The sequence below is a fragment of the Nerophis lumbriciformis genome, linkage group LG01, assembly GCF_033978685.3.
Source record: "Nerophis lumbriciformis linkage group LG01, RoL_Nlum_v2.1, whole genome shotgun sequence".
Taxonomy (NCBI): Eukaryota; Metazoa; Chordata; class Actinopteri; order Syngnathiformes; family Syngnathidae; genus Nerophis; species Nerophis lumbriciformis.
In genome coordinates, this window is record NC_084548.2 from 28,253,964 (window position 1) to 28,266,663 (window position 12,700).

Genomic DNA, 12,700 nt, shown 5'->3' on the forward strand with positions numbered 1-12,700 from the left:
CTTCGTTAAAGATTTGTTTAATATAATTTTAACATAAGTATTATCTTGATATTATTTGTATTTCTTAAACACATGTTTGCTACGAGTGTTTCGTAAACCACCAACTCCGCGAGTCTAAATAAAATAAATCCAATGTGAGCAAAACCCAAAAGAGTTAAGCTTTTACCAAAGGCAACAATCATAAATGAAGCTTTCAGCACATACACAATGTTGACATCTATAGTTATATTTTGATAAAGACGGGGAAAAGCACGCTACTCGTAAACGGCGCGTACAGCAAAAAGGCTAAACACATGACTGTATTTATTCGGGAGAGTCTTGATATCAATTTCCTTGACCCAGTGACACACAAAGAAGTTGTAGGGTTGGAATTGGGGGTTAAATCACCAAAATGATTCCCGGGCGCAGCCACCGCTGCTGCCCACTGCTCCCCTCACCTCCCAGGGGGTGATCAAGGGTGATGGGTCAAATGCAGAGAATAATTTCGCCACACCTAGTGTGTGTGTGACAATCATTGGTACTTTAACTTTTTTTAACTTTAGACCTCCATGCTCTTCCAAGCTTTTATCTGTTTTGTTGCGCAGAATGTCTGGAGCACAAGATAGTCCGGGAACTCCACCGACGGATAATCCCTGACATCACACAACAAATAATTTTTTGATAAAGAATACGGATCGATTCCATTGCATAGTTAGATATTTTGCTCTTATTTGCTTTTTGCAGGGAGATCTCTGCCCCTTGCGTACTCAGAGTTCCCGCGCTGCTTGCTGTACAACAGCAATCTTGGCTTGGTTGACCACCACTGTTTTTCACTTACGGGAAGAAGTCATGTGACTGAACGCAAGCAATATCTAGTTGTATTATATATCAATGCTCTTGTACTTGATGCCCTCCAGGCACCAAATTATTCCTAATTTCTTTACGTTGAGCCGATAGCTCTATTCTGCGCGTTCTCCTCTTTGTCACCTGCTCACCGTATCCCACTCATTTCCCCCTCTCTCCAGGAGGTCTCTCCCAGGCACGCCTCAGCTGCGTCACTCCACGTCAGACTCCCGACACTTTCTGTGTCCTGCAGTCACTGCACGTCACTCTCGCGTTTGGCTTGTTTTTCTTGCCTATGTCCTGAACTCTCTCTCACATGCCCAGCATCCTGCTAATCAAGCAACAACTCTGAGTCCTCATTTGCTCCAATCACATTGTTTGGTCTGCTGTACCCAGCTGTCTCAAAGGAGTTCACTTAACAGTTCCTGAAGTAGCACAGTAAACATACTAAAATGCGCTTTAAAACAAATGCTGATCATAACTTTCTTTTGAATCGTGTCAAATCATTTAACAGTGAAGGTTATTGGCTGCAAACTCCTATTCCTCCAGGACCTGTTCTCCTCCAGGACCAGGAGGCGTGTGGGTCGGATCACAGCTGACTCTTCTCACCCTGGACACAAACTATTCTCCCCTCTCCCCTCAGGCAGGAGACTACGGTCCATCCAGACCCACACCTCCCATCACCTGAACAGTTTTTTCCCATCGGCCATCAGGCACATGAACAATAACAAGATCTGATAGCTCAGTTACAGCTCATGTTATTCTATTCTGTGTTATATGCAGTGTTGGGTTAGTTACTGAAAACCAGTTACTCGTTACAGTTACTAGTTACTTTATTTCAAAAGTAACTCAGTTACTAACTCAGTTATTTACACCAAAAAGTAATGCGTTACTGTGAAAAGTAACTATTTAGTAACTTATATATATTTTTAATTTTTGTAATTTTTTTAAGGCCTCCTTTAATGCCCTTTTAGCCTTCATTTCAGTACTGTTATTGCACTGGAGAATAATACAATCTGTTGATCAACTTGACATGCATTTGCATCACTGAACTCTGCTAAGCAATGTGGTCTACATACAACACACAAAGACAAAGATATGTTTCAAAGGGCCAATTTGTTTCAGGCCAGAACAAATTGACAAAACTATTTTAAATAGCTGCAACATAACATACATAAGTAACAAACAGCATAATAACAACATAGCTGTAAACCACACACTACAAACACAAAGCCTAACCAGGTGTTTTTCTCTCTCAAGAAATTCTGAAATAAAATCATGTCTGAAATCCAGAACACTACACATTTCCCCAGTTTTAGTTTAGAGATAAGGAAAGATTGGCCTGGCCCACTAGGATTCCTCTTTATGTTTGTGAACTTTATAGTCTATACATTTAGTGATGTGATAATCAAACACTCTAGAAGTCTAGAATGAAAGAGCAACAGTATATAAGAGCATTGACAGAGTGTGTGTACCTTCAGTGCGCAGTGCCTCGTTAAAATCCAGCCGCTGTTGGAGGTGGAGGTGAAATATGTCTCTCTTTACTAGCTTCGTCGAAGCATGTTGCTTTTGTAGCTGTTTCAGCAGATTTGAATTGCTAGGATAGAATCTTTGATCCAAGACAACTTACATTTAACTAAAATGTTATTTTCTTTGTGCCCGACAAAAGAAAAGTAGTGAGACAATATTAATATTAATGTTAAGAAACTCGACTTCTGGCTCTGCCATGATGTAAACACAGACACGCCCCCTCCCACACACACACACACACGAGCGCCTCTTTCTCGGTCGCCTTCTGTGCAGCTCTCCAATAAAACACACGCAGATCTTCTCAGTTTCTAGCCGATACTACATAAAAAATAACGTAAAATAACACAGTAACACATCATGTAGTAACGGTAATTGAGTTACTGAATATAAAAAATAACGCGTTAGATTACTATTTACCGCCTAAAGTAACGGCGTTACAGTAACGCATTACTTTGTAACGCGTTAGTCCCAACACTGGTTATATGTGTTTTATGTTGCACGATTGCACCAAGTAAAATTCCTAGTTTGTGAACCCGTTCTCAAACAATGGCAATAAAAACTACTCTGATTCTGATTCTGATTCTGAGTGTGAAAGGTTTCACACTTTTTTTTGCTTAAAGGCCTACTGAAACCCACTACTACCGACCACGCAGTCTGATAGTTTATACATCAATGATGAAATCTTAACATTGCAACACATGCCAATACAGCCGGGTTAGCTTACTAAAGTGCAATTTTAAATTTTGCGCGAAATATCCTGCTGAAAACGTCTCGGTATGATGACGTCAGCGCGTGACGTCACGGATTGTAGAGGACATTTTGGGACAGCATGGTGGCCAGCTATTAAGTCGTCTGTTTTCATCGCAAAATTCCACAGTATTCTGGACATCTGTGTTGGTGAATCTTTTGCAATTTGTTCATTGAACAATGGAGACAGCAAAGAAGAAAGCTGTAGGTGGGAAGCGGTGTATTGCGGACGACTTCAGCAACACAAACACAGCCGGTGTTTCATTGTTTACATTCCCGAAGGATAACAGTCAAGCTTTACCATTGGTCTGTGGAGAACTGGGACAACAGAGACTCTTACCAGGAGGACTTTGAGTTGGATGCGCAGACACGGTACCGTGAGTACGCTTCCAAACATTTGATCGCTTGCCCGTACGTGCGTGCCGCTATGTGCATGTCACGTACGTAACTTTGGGACTTTGGGGAAATATATGTGCTGTATGAACTTTGGGGAGGTGAACGGTACTTTGAGCTGTGGGATTGAGTGTGTTGTGCAGGTGTTTGAGTTGTATTGGCGGGTTATATGGACGGGTGGGGGGAGGTGTTTGTTATGCAGTATTAATTTGTGGCATATTGAATATAAGCCTGGTTGTATTGTGGCTAATAGAGTATATATATGTCTCGTGTTTATTTACTGTTTTAGTCATTCCCAGCTGAATATCAGGTCCCACTCGCCTCTCACAGTATCTTCCCTATCTGAATCGCTCCCACTGCCCTCTAGTCCTTCACTCTCACTTTCCTCATCCACGAATCTTCCATCCTCGCTCAAATTAATGGGGAAATCGTCGCTTTCTCGGTCCGAATCGCTCTCGCTGCTGGTGGCCATGATTGTAAACAATGTGCAGATGTGAGGAGCTCCACAACCTGTGATGTCACGCTACTCGTCTGCTACTTCCGGTACAGGCAAGGCTTTTTTATCAGCGACCAAAAGTTGCAAACTTCATCGTCGATGTTCTCTACTAAATCCTTTCAGCAAAAATATGGCAATATCGCAAAATGATCAAGTATGACACATAGAATGGACCTGCTATCCCCGTTTAAATAAGAAAATCACATTTCAGTAGGCCTTTAAGGACCTATCTCACTGAAAGGACACACTGTGTATCCCATAACATTGTGGCCCCAGAGTTTGTTAAGGTCACCTGCAAAGTCCCACAAGGTTCGGTTCTTGGCCCTGCCTGGAATTGTCCCCCCCAATATTGGAGAAAGATGCGTTTGTCCCAACACAAAAAAATGTACCATGGAAGAACTTGTGCTTTTATTTTGAAAGCACAACACTGTGTCATCATCTCTGAGTGGTGTTTGGGTGGGGTGGGATCGGAAGCAGAAGTGGACCAAGGATTTGTGGCTGACAGTGAGAGTGTCTGAATCTTTTTGGCTGTTGAGCATAAACTGATTTGTGACTGGATGGAGATGGAAGGGGACAGTGAGGGGATGTATGAGGAAGGTATGGACATGGATAGGACGAGGGGGGAGAGATGAAAGAAGGAGAGAGGAGGTCATGAAGGAAAGTCGAGTTCAAAAAGAGTGCCCAAAGATAATGAAGGAGTCGAAAAGATTATGGTAGATAAATGCAAGATCATATATAAATTTAAATCAGATCAATATATGAACGATATTAGTTTGATGACACTGGTCAAGGGATTAAAGAAAGACATTGGAGAGGTGGAGATGGCGAAAGTATTGAGGGACGGACGGCTTTTGATCAAATGTAAAAATGAAGAGCAAAAGAACAAAGCAATGCAGTTGCAAAAACTCTGCAATACGATAATAAAGGAAACAATAGAAGTGGGAGAACGAAAGGGGCCAAGAGGAGTCATGACAGGAATCCCAAGAGGAGAACATTCATTGTGATGATTTGAAAAGAGAAATAAAAGGGGGAACTGTCACAATGATGAAGAGAATGATGACATTGCTAGTGCAGCTTGTTTAGGAAGTCCTCCTGGAAAAAATCATGATAGGGTTTTTAAGCTTCTACGTTAGAGCTTACGTCCCACCCCCAGTACACTGTTTCAAGTGCCAACGCTATGGGCACATAGCTAGTGTGTGATGTGGAAGGTGTGGAGGGGAGAATGAATATGGACAATGTGGAGGCAATGAACAGGTCAAGTGTTGTAACTGTGGGGGAATCACACAGCAGCGAATGGGGGCTGTGTCATAAGGAAACAGGCAACAGAAGTACAGCAAATCAGAGTAGAAATAAATATTACATATGCAGAGGCGGTTAAAGTAAGACATCAAGAAAGTGGAGAACAAGACAGAAGTGAGAACAGTTCAAGTAATAAAAAACAACAAATACAAGAATTTTCCATGGACAAACTAGTTGTGTTCCTGGCATATGTAATAAACTGTACAGAACAGGCAAGAAATAAGACTGAGAAGATAAAAAATAATCGTCAAAGCAGCAGCAAAGTTTTTAAATGTAAAATAACTATCTTGGGAACAGGTGTAAGGTGAACTACAGAGAGTAGACGAAACGGAGTCATGTGACTACAATGTATCCATGTTCATTGTTCAGTGGAATGCCAGAAGTCTAATAGCAGACGGACGGAATTTAAAGGGATATATTAATAATATGAAAACTAAACCACATGTATTATGTATTCAAGAAACATGGCTGAAGACAAAATTGAACTTTAAAATAAAAGGATATATAACAATATGTAAAGATAGGAATGATGGGCAAGGAGGAGGATGTGCCATATTTATTAAATAAGACATGCATTACACAATATTAAAAGTAACACAAGAACTAGAAATAGTAGGAGTCACAATATGGAATAATAAAGAAAGGTACAAAGTGCTAAACGTCTATAATCCATGCAAGAAATGACAAATACATCAACTAGAAACAATAGTCGAGCTCTGGAGTAGCAATATCATTTGGTGTGGTGACTTTAATGCACATAGCACAATGTGGGGTGAAAGGGATGACTGGAATGGGGACACATTGGAAACATTTTTGGAGGAAAAATAATTGGTGTGTGTGAATGATGGGTCAAGGTTAGATGTAGTTACGGGTAAAGAAACAGCAATATATCTAACACTAGTGTCACAAGGGTTAACAGGAAAGGTGGAGTGGGATGTAAATAAAGACAGCACTATAGGAAGTGACTACTACCCAATAAGAACAACACACAATTTTCAAGATATCATCCAGTATAAAAGGCACCGAGCTAAAGTAAGGTATGTCATTAAAAAGACGAAAAAAAGAGTATTGGAGAACATTTTGTGAATCACTAAATAGAACTACTCCATTAGGCCAGGTGTGGGGAATGATCAAGAACATGTCAGGAATCAGAAGTGAACATACAAATCATGTGATGAAAGATGGGACATGGTGTGTGGTAGAAAATAAAGAAAAAGCAGAACTTTTTGCAAAAACATTTGTTAAAGTGCACAGTACTGATATTTTGAGAAATGTACAAAACGAAAAGAGAGAAGAAAAAAATAGTTTAAATATTGGTGAAATGACGGAAGATAACGATAATGGCTTTAGCAACACAATAGATATGACATTTTCTTTGAATGAAATGGTTCGACTCCTCTCTGAGCTGCCACCTTAACGTGGTAGAGGAGTTTGCGTGTCCCAATGATCCTAGGAGCTATGTTGTCCGGGGGCTTTATGCCCCCTGGTAGGGTCTCCCAAGGCAAACTGGTCCTAGGTGAGGGATCAGACAAAGAGCAGCTCGAAGATCTCTATGAAGAACACTGACAAGGAACCCAGATTTCCCTCGCCCGGACGCGGGTCACCGGGGCCCCCCTCTGGAGCCAGGCCCGGAGGTGGGGCACGATGGCGAGCGCCTGGTGGCCGGGCCTGTCCCCATGGGGCCCGGCCGGGCACAGCCCGAAGAGGCAACGTGGGTCCCCCCTCCAATGGGCTCACCACCCATAGCAGGGGTCATAGAGGTCGGGTGCGATGTGAGCTGGGCGGCAGCCGAAGGCAGGGCACTTGGCGGTCCGATCCTCGGTTACAGAAGCTAGCTCTTGGGACGTGGAACGTCACCTCGCTGGGGGGGAAGGAGCCTGAGCTAGTGCGCGAGGTGGAGAAGCTCCGGCTAGATATAGTCGGACTCACTTCGACGCACAGCAAGGGCTCTGGAACCAGTTCTCTCGAGAGGGGCTGGACTCTCTTCCACTCTGGCGTTGCCAGCAGTGAGAGGCGACGGGCTGGGGTGGCAATTCTTGTTTCCCCTCGGCTCAGAGCCTGCACGTTGGAGTTTAACCCGGTGGACGAGAGGGTAGCTTCCCTCCGCCTTCGGGTGGGGGAACGGGTCCTGACTGTGGTTTGCGCTTACGCGCCAAACCGCAGCTCAGAGTACCCACCCTTTTTGGATTCACTCGATGGAGTACTTGAGAGTGCTCCCCCGGGTGATTCCCTCGTTCTACTGGGGGACTTCAATGCTCATGTTGGCAGCGACAGTGAAACCTGGAGAGGCGTGATTGGGAAGAATGGCTGCCCGGATCTGAACCCGAGCGGTGTTTTGTTATTGGACTTTTGTGCCCGTCACAGATTGTCCATAACGAACACCATGTTCAAGCATAAGGGTGTCCATATGTGCACTTGGCACCAGGACACCCTAGGCCGCAGTTCCATGATCGACTTTGTAGTTGTGTCATCGGATTTGCGGCCTCATGTTTTGGACACTCGGGTGAAGAGAGGGGCGGAGCTTTCTACCGATCACCACCTGGTGGTGAGTTGGCTGCGATGGTGGGGGAGGATGCCGGACAGACCTGGCAGGCCCAAACGCATTGTGAGGGTTTGCTGGGAACGTCTGGCAGAGTCTCCTGTCAGAGAGAGTTTCAATTCCCACCTCCGGAAGAACTTTGAACATGTCACGAGGGAGGTGCTGGACATTGAGTCCGAATGGACCATGTTTTGCGCCTCTATTGTTGAGGCGGCTGATTGGAGCTGTGGCCGCAAGGTAGTTGGTGCTTGTCGTGGCGGTAATCCTAGAACCCGTTGGTGGACACCGGCGGTGAGTGATGCCGTCAAGCTGAAGAAGGAGTCCTATCGGGTTCTTTTGGCTCATAGGACTTCTGAGGCAGCGGACAGGTACCGACAGGCCAAGCGGTGTGCGGCTTCAGCGGTCGCAGAGGCAAAAACTCGGACATGGGAGGAGTTCGGGGAAGCCATGGAAAGCGACTTCCGGACGGCTTCGAAGCAATTCTGGACCACCATCCGCCGCCTCAGGAAGGGGAAGCAGTGCACTATCAACACCGTGTATGGCGAGGATGGTGTTCTGCTGACCTCGACTGCGGGTGTTGTGGATCGGTGGAGGGAATACTTCGAAGACCTCTTCAATCCCACCAACACGTCTTTCTATGAGGAAGCAGTGCCTGGGGAGTCTGTGGTGGGCTCTCCTATTTCTGGGGCTGAGGTTGCTGAGGTAGTTAAAAAGCTCCTCGGTGGCAAGGCCCCGGGGGTGGATGAGATCCGCCCAGAGTTCCGTAAGGCTCTGGATGCTGTGGGGCTGTCTTGGTTGACAAGACTCTGCAGCATCGCGTGGACATCGGGGGCGGTACCTCTGGATTGGCAGACCGGGGTGGTGGTTCCTCTCTTTAAGAAGGGGAACCGGAGGGTGTGTTCTAACTATCGTGGGATCACACTCCTCAGCCTTCCCGGTAAGGTCTATTCGGGTGTACTGGAGAGGAGGCTACGCCGGATAGTCGAACCTCGGATTCAGGAGGAACAGTGTGGTTTTCGTCCTGGTCGTGGAACTGTGGACCAGCTCTATACTCTCGGCAGGGTCCTTGAGGGTGCATGGGAGTTTGCCCAACCAGTCTACATGTGTTTTGTGGACTTGGAGAAGGCATTCGAACGTGACCCTCGGGAAGTCCTGTGGGGAGTGCTCAGGGAGTATTGGTATCGGACTGTCTGATTGTGGCAGTCCGCTCCCTGTATGCTCAGTGCCAGAGCTTGGTCCGCATTGCCGGCAGTAAGTCGGACACATTTCCAGTGAGGGTTGGACTCCGCCAAAGCTTCCCTTTGTCACCGATTCTGTTCATAACTTTTATGAACAGAATTTCTAGGCGCAGTCAAGGCATTGAGGGGATCTGGATTGGTGGCTGCAGGATTAGGTCTCTGCTTTTTGCAGATGATGTGGTCCTGAAGGCTTCATCTGGCCAGGATCTTCAGCTCTCGCTGGATCGGTTCGCAGCCGAGTGTGAAGCGACTGGGATGAGAATCAGCACCTCCAAGTCCGAGTCCGGAAAAGGGTGGAGTGCCATCTCCGGGTTGGGGAGGAGATCTTGCCCCAAGTGGAGGAGTTCAAGTACCTCGGAGTCTTGTTCACGAGTGAGGAAAGAGTGGATCATGAGATCGACAGGCGGATCGGTGCGGCCTCTTCAGTAATGCGGACGCTGTATCGATCCGTTGTGGTGAAGAAGGAGCTGAGCGGGAAGGCAAAGCTCTCAATTTACCGGTCGATCTACGTTCCCATCCTCACCTATGGTCATGAGCTTTGGGTTATGACCGAAAGGACAAGATCACGGGTACAAGCGGCCGAAATGAGTTTCCTCCGCCGGGTGGCGGGGCTCTCCCTTAGAGATATGGTGAGAAGCTCTGCCATCCGGGGGGAGCTCAAAGTAAAGCCGCTGCTCCTCCACATCGAGAGGAGCCAGATGAGGTGGTTCGGGTATCTGGTCAGGATGCCACCCAAACGCCTCCCTAGGGAGGTGTTTAGGGCACGTCCGACCGGTAGGAGGCCGCGGGGAAGACCCAGGACACGTTGGGAAGACTATGTCTCCCGGCTGGCCTGGGAACGCCTCGCGGTCCCACAGGAAGAGCTGGACGAAGTGGCTGGGGAGAGGGAAGTCTGGGCTTCCCTGCTTTGGCTGCTGCCCATGCGACCCGACCTCGGATAAGCGGAAGAAGATGGATGGATGGATGGAAATGGTTCGAATATTGAAACAAATTAAAAATTTCGACCCCAGGAAACGATCAGGTGAGTTACCAGATGATCAAAAACTTGGGTAACATATGCAAAGAAGTGGTCTTGAAATTATATAATAGGATATATGAAGAAGGAAAATTACCAGCTGAGTGGAAAGAAGCTGTAATAATTCCAATATACAAACCAGAAAAAGACCTGTTAGAGGCAGGTAATTATAGGCCGATAGCATTGACCTCAAATTTGGGCAAAGTAATGGAAATCATTATTAATGAAAAAGTAGTATATTATTTAGAGTTAAAAGAAATAATAAAAAACTACCAAAGTGGATTTCGGAAAGCAAGAAACACAAACGACCCAGCTGTGCAGCTGGAAGAGGAAATTAGAAAAGGACAAATAAATAAATAAAACATAATTGCAGTATTTTTTGACATAGAGAAAGCTTATGATATGTTGTGGAAACAGGGGTTGTGGATACAGTTAAATACAATTGGGATTAGGGGGAAAATGTATAGATTAGTAAAATACTTCTTAACAAGTAGAACAATTTTTGTAAAAATAGAGAATGAATATAGTAGAAGTAGAGCATATGAAGTGGAAAATGGGACCCGCAAAGGAGTATAATAAGTCCAGTACTATTTTCGATAATGATAAATGAAGTGTTTAGTGAAGTGGAAGTATTAGTGGGGTGGCACTGTTTGCTGATGATGGAGTGATGTGGAAGAGATGTAGAAATACAAATCATATAGAAAAGAAGATTAAAAAAGTGGTAAATAATGTTCAAGAATGGGGAACAGCTTGGGGTTTAAAATTCTCTGTTGGGAAAACTAAAGTCATGAATTTTACAAAGAGGAAGGTTCAAAACAAGCTCTAAATTAAACTTTATGGAGAAAATATGGACTAGGTACAAGAATTTAAATATTTGAGAATATGGTTTGATAAATATATTAACCGGTCAATCCACATCAGTAAAATAGTGGAGAAAAGTAAAAAGGTGTTAAATATAATGTGTCAGGACGTGGACTTTGGCGGCGCAAATTACTGTGCGGATTGCTTTCCCGGGATGCAAAACAACTAGACTGGACATCGGATGAAGGTAGATGCATGTTTTATTTTAACTATAAAAAAAAGGAACATACAAAATGCGTGCACAAGGCGGAGAACAAACTTGGCTATAAAACAAAATTAACATTTAGACAGAAACTATGGACATGAAACAAAACTATACTTACTGTGACGTGAAAAAACTAAACTTACGTGGCATGGCATGAAGCATAAACTATCGAATAAACAGTGCATGGTAATGACAATGTCGCCAGGCAAACTAACTGAAAAGGACAGGCTTAAATAATAGTGACATGATTACAACAGGTGCGTGTGTCCAAATGAGTCCGGTGCGTGAGTCCAAATGCATGACAGGTGAAACCAATGAATAGTCATGGAAACAAAAACAATGGAGCGTAAACAGAAACTAAAAAGAGTCCAAAAACCAAACAGGACATAACTAAACAAAACCTGATCAACAGACATGACAAAATGAGGGCTTTGAGGGGTAAAGATTTGGGGGCTGATGGACAGGCATTGAAAGCAATATATATCCATTTAACTCCATCTGTTATTGATTATGGATGCATCATTTATCAATCTGCTTCAAAAACATGACTTGGGAAAATAGACAGGATCCAGTCACAGGCATGAAGGTCATGTTGTGGAGCTACTAAATCAACCCCAGTGGCAGCATTACAAGTAGAAATGAATGAAAAACCTTCAGACATGAGAACAGATCTACTGTCAGTTTATTGGGCAAACTTAAAAGGGCCCTAGCAAGGACATCCAACTCACCAAGTGTTACTAAACTGCCAAGAAAAAGAGAAGAAAAAGATGAATAGTTTCGGGTGGATAATAGGAGACATATATGAAAAAGCTCAAATTGACAATATTAAAGTTAGCCCTTTGCTCCACTTGGGTACCAGAATTCTGGAATGCCCTGGTCACTACAGAAGAGATAAAAAAAAGAAAAGACTGCTTAGAGCAGAAAAATGAATGAGATGTTTGACAGCAGCTACTTTAACGTGTCCCTCACAGCAGCAGTTGCTTTATGCATTGCTCTGAGGACAGTGCATGAGGAGATGGAGGATAACATAATAAAACTCAACTGCATATTAATAAAGAGTTGATATTATAGTAAACAGGTCTGCCTTCTTACAGCATGGAGAACGAGGAAGAGCAAAAAGACTCATAATACGTGTGGCAAAAATGGGCTTATAACAAAACTTGCTTGTTAAAACACTGAGTTATTGATTCTTTTATCTTGCTAGATTTTTTTTCACAGCTCTGTCTGTTAATTAGATTTAACTGACCTAATACTGATAGTCATAATAACTTATTTACATCTCAATAATCATTGAGGGCATACATCAATCAAACATTTTATGTACAATCCTGGTTTTGGAGGATACTGATGAGAAATAATTATTATTTCAATAGCTGGCATGCTTATGTTTTGTAGTCAATGCAATTGCAATTGTTTTGGTATTCCTTTACCGGTGAATTAGCAGCAATTATGAATGTTCTGCATTTCTGTTTTGCTTGCACTATGAGCGAATGCATAGGATTTCAAGTCAGGTTATACTGGGGTTTAAGCTCCCAGTCATGTGGAGATCAGGTTT

The 12,700-nt window shown here is 44.0% G+C and overlaps 1 long non-coding RNA gene across 1 annotated transcript in view; it reads right to left on the bottom strand.

The window, feature by feature from the left end:
- LOC140678811 (uncharacterized) overlaps positions 1-12,700 on the bottom strand; it is a 43,290-nt gene that overhangs the window by 19,095 nt on the left and 11,495 nt on the right. The gene's annotated exons all lie outside the window — the stretch shown is intronic.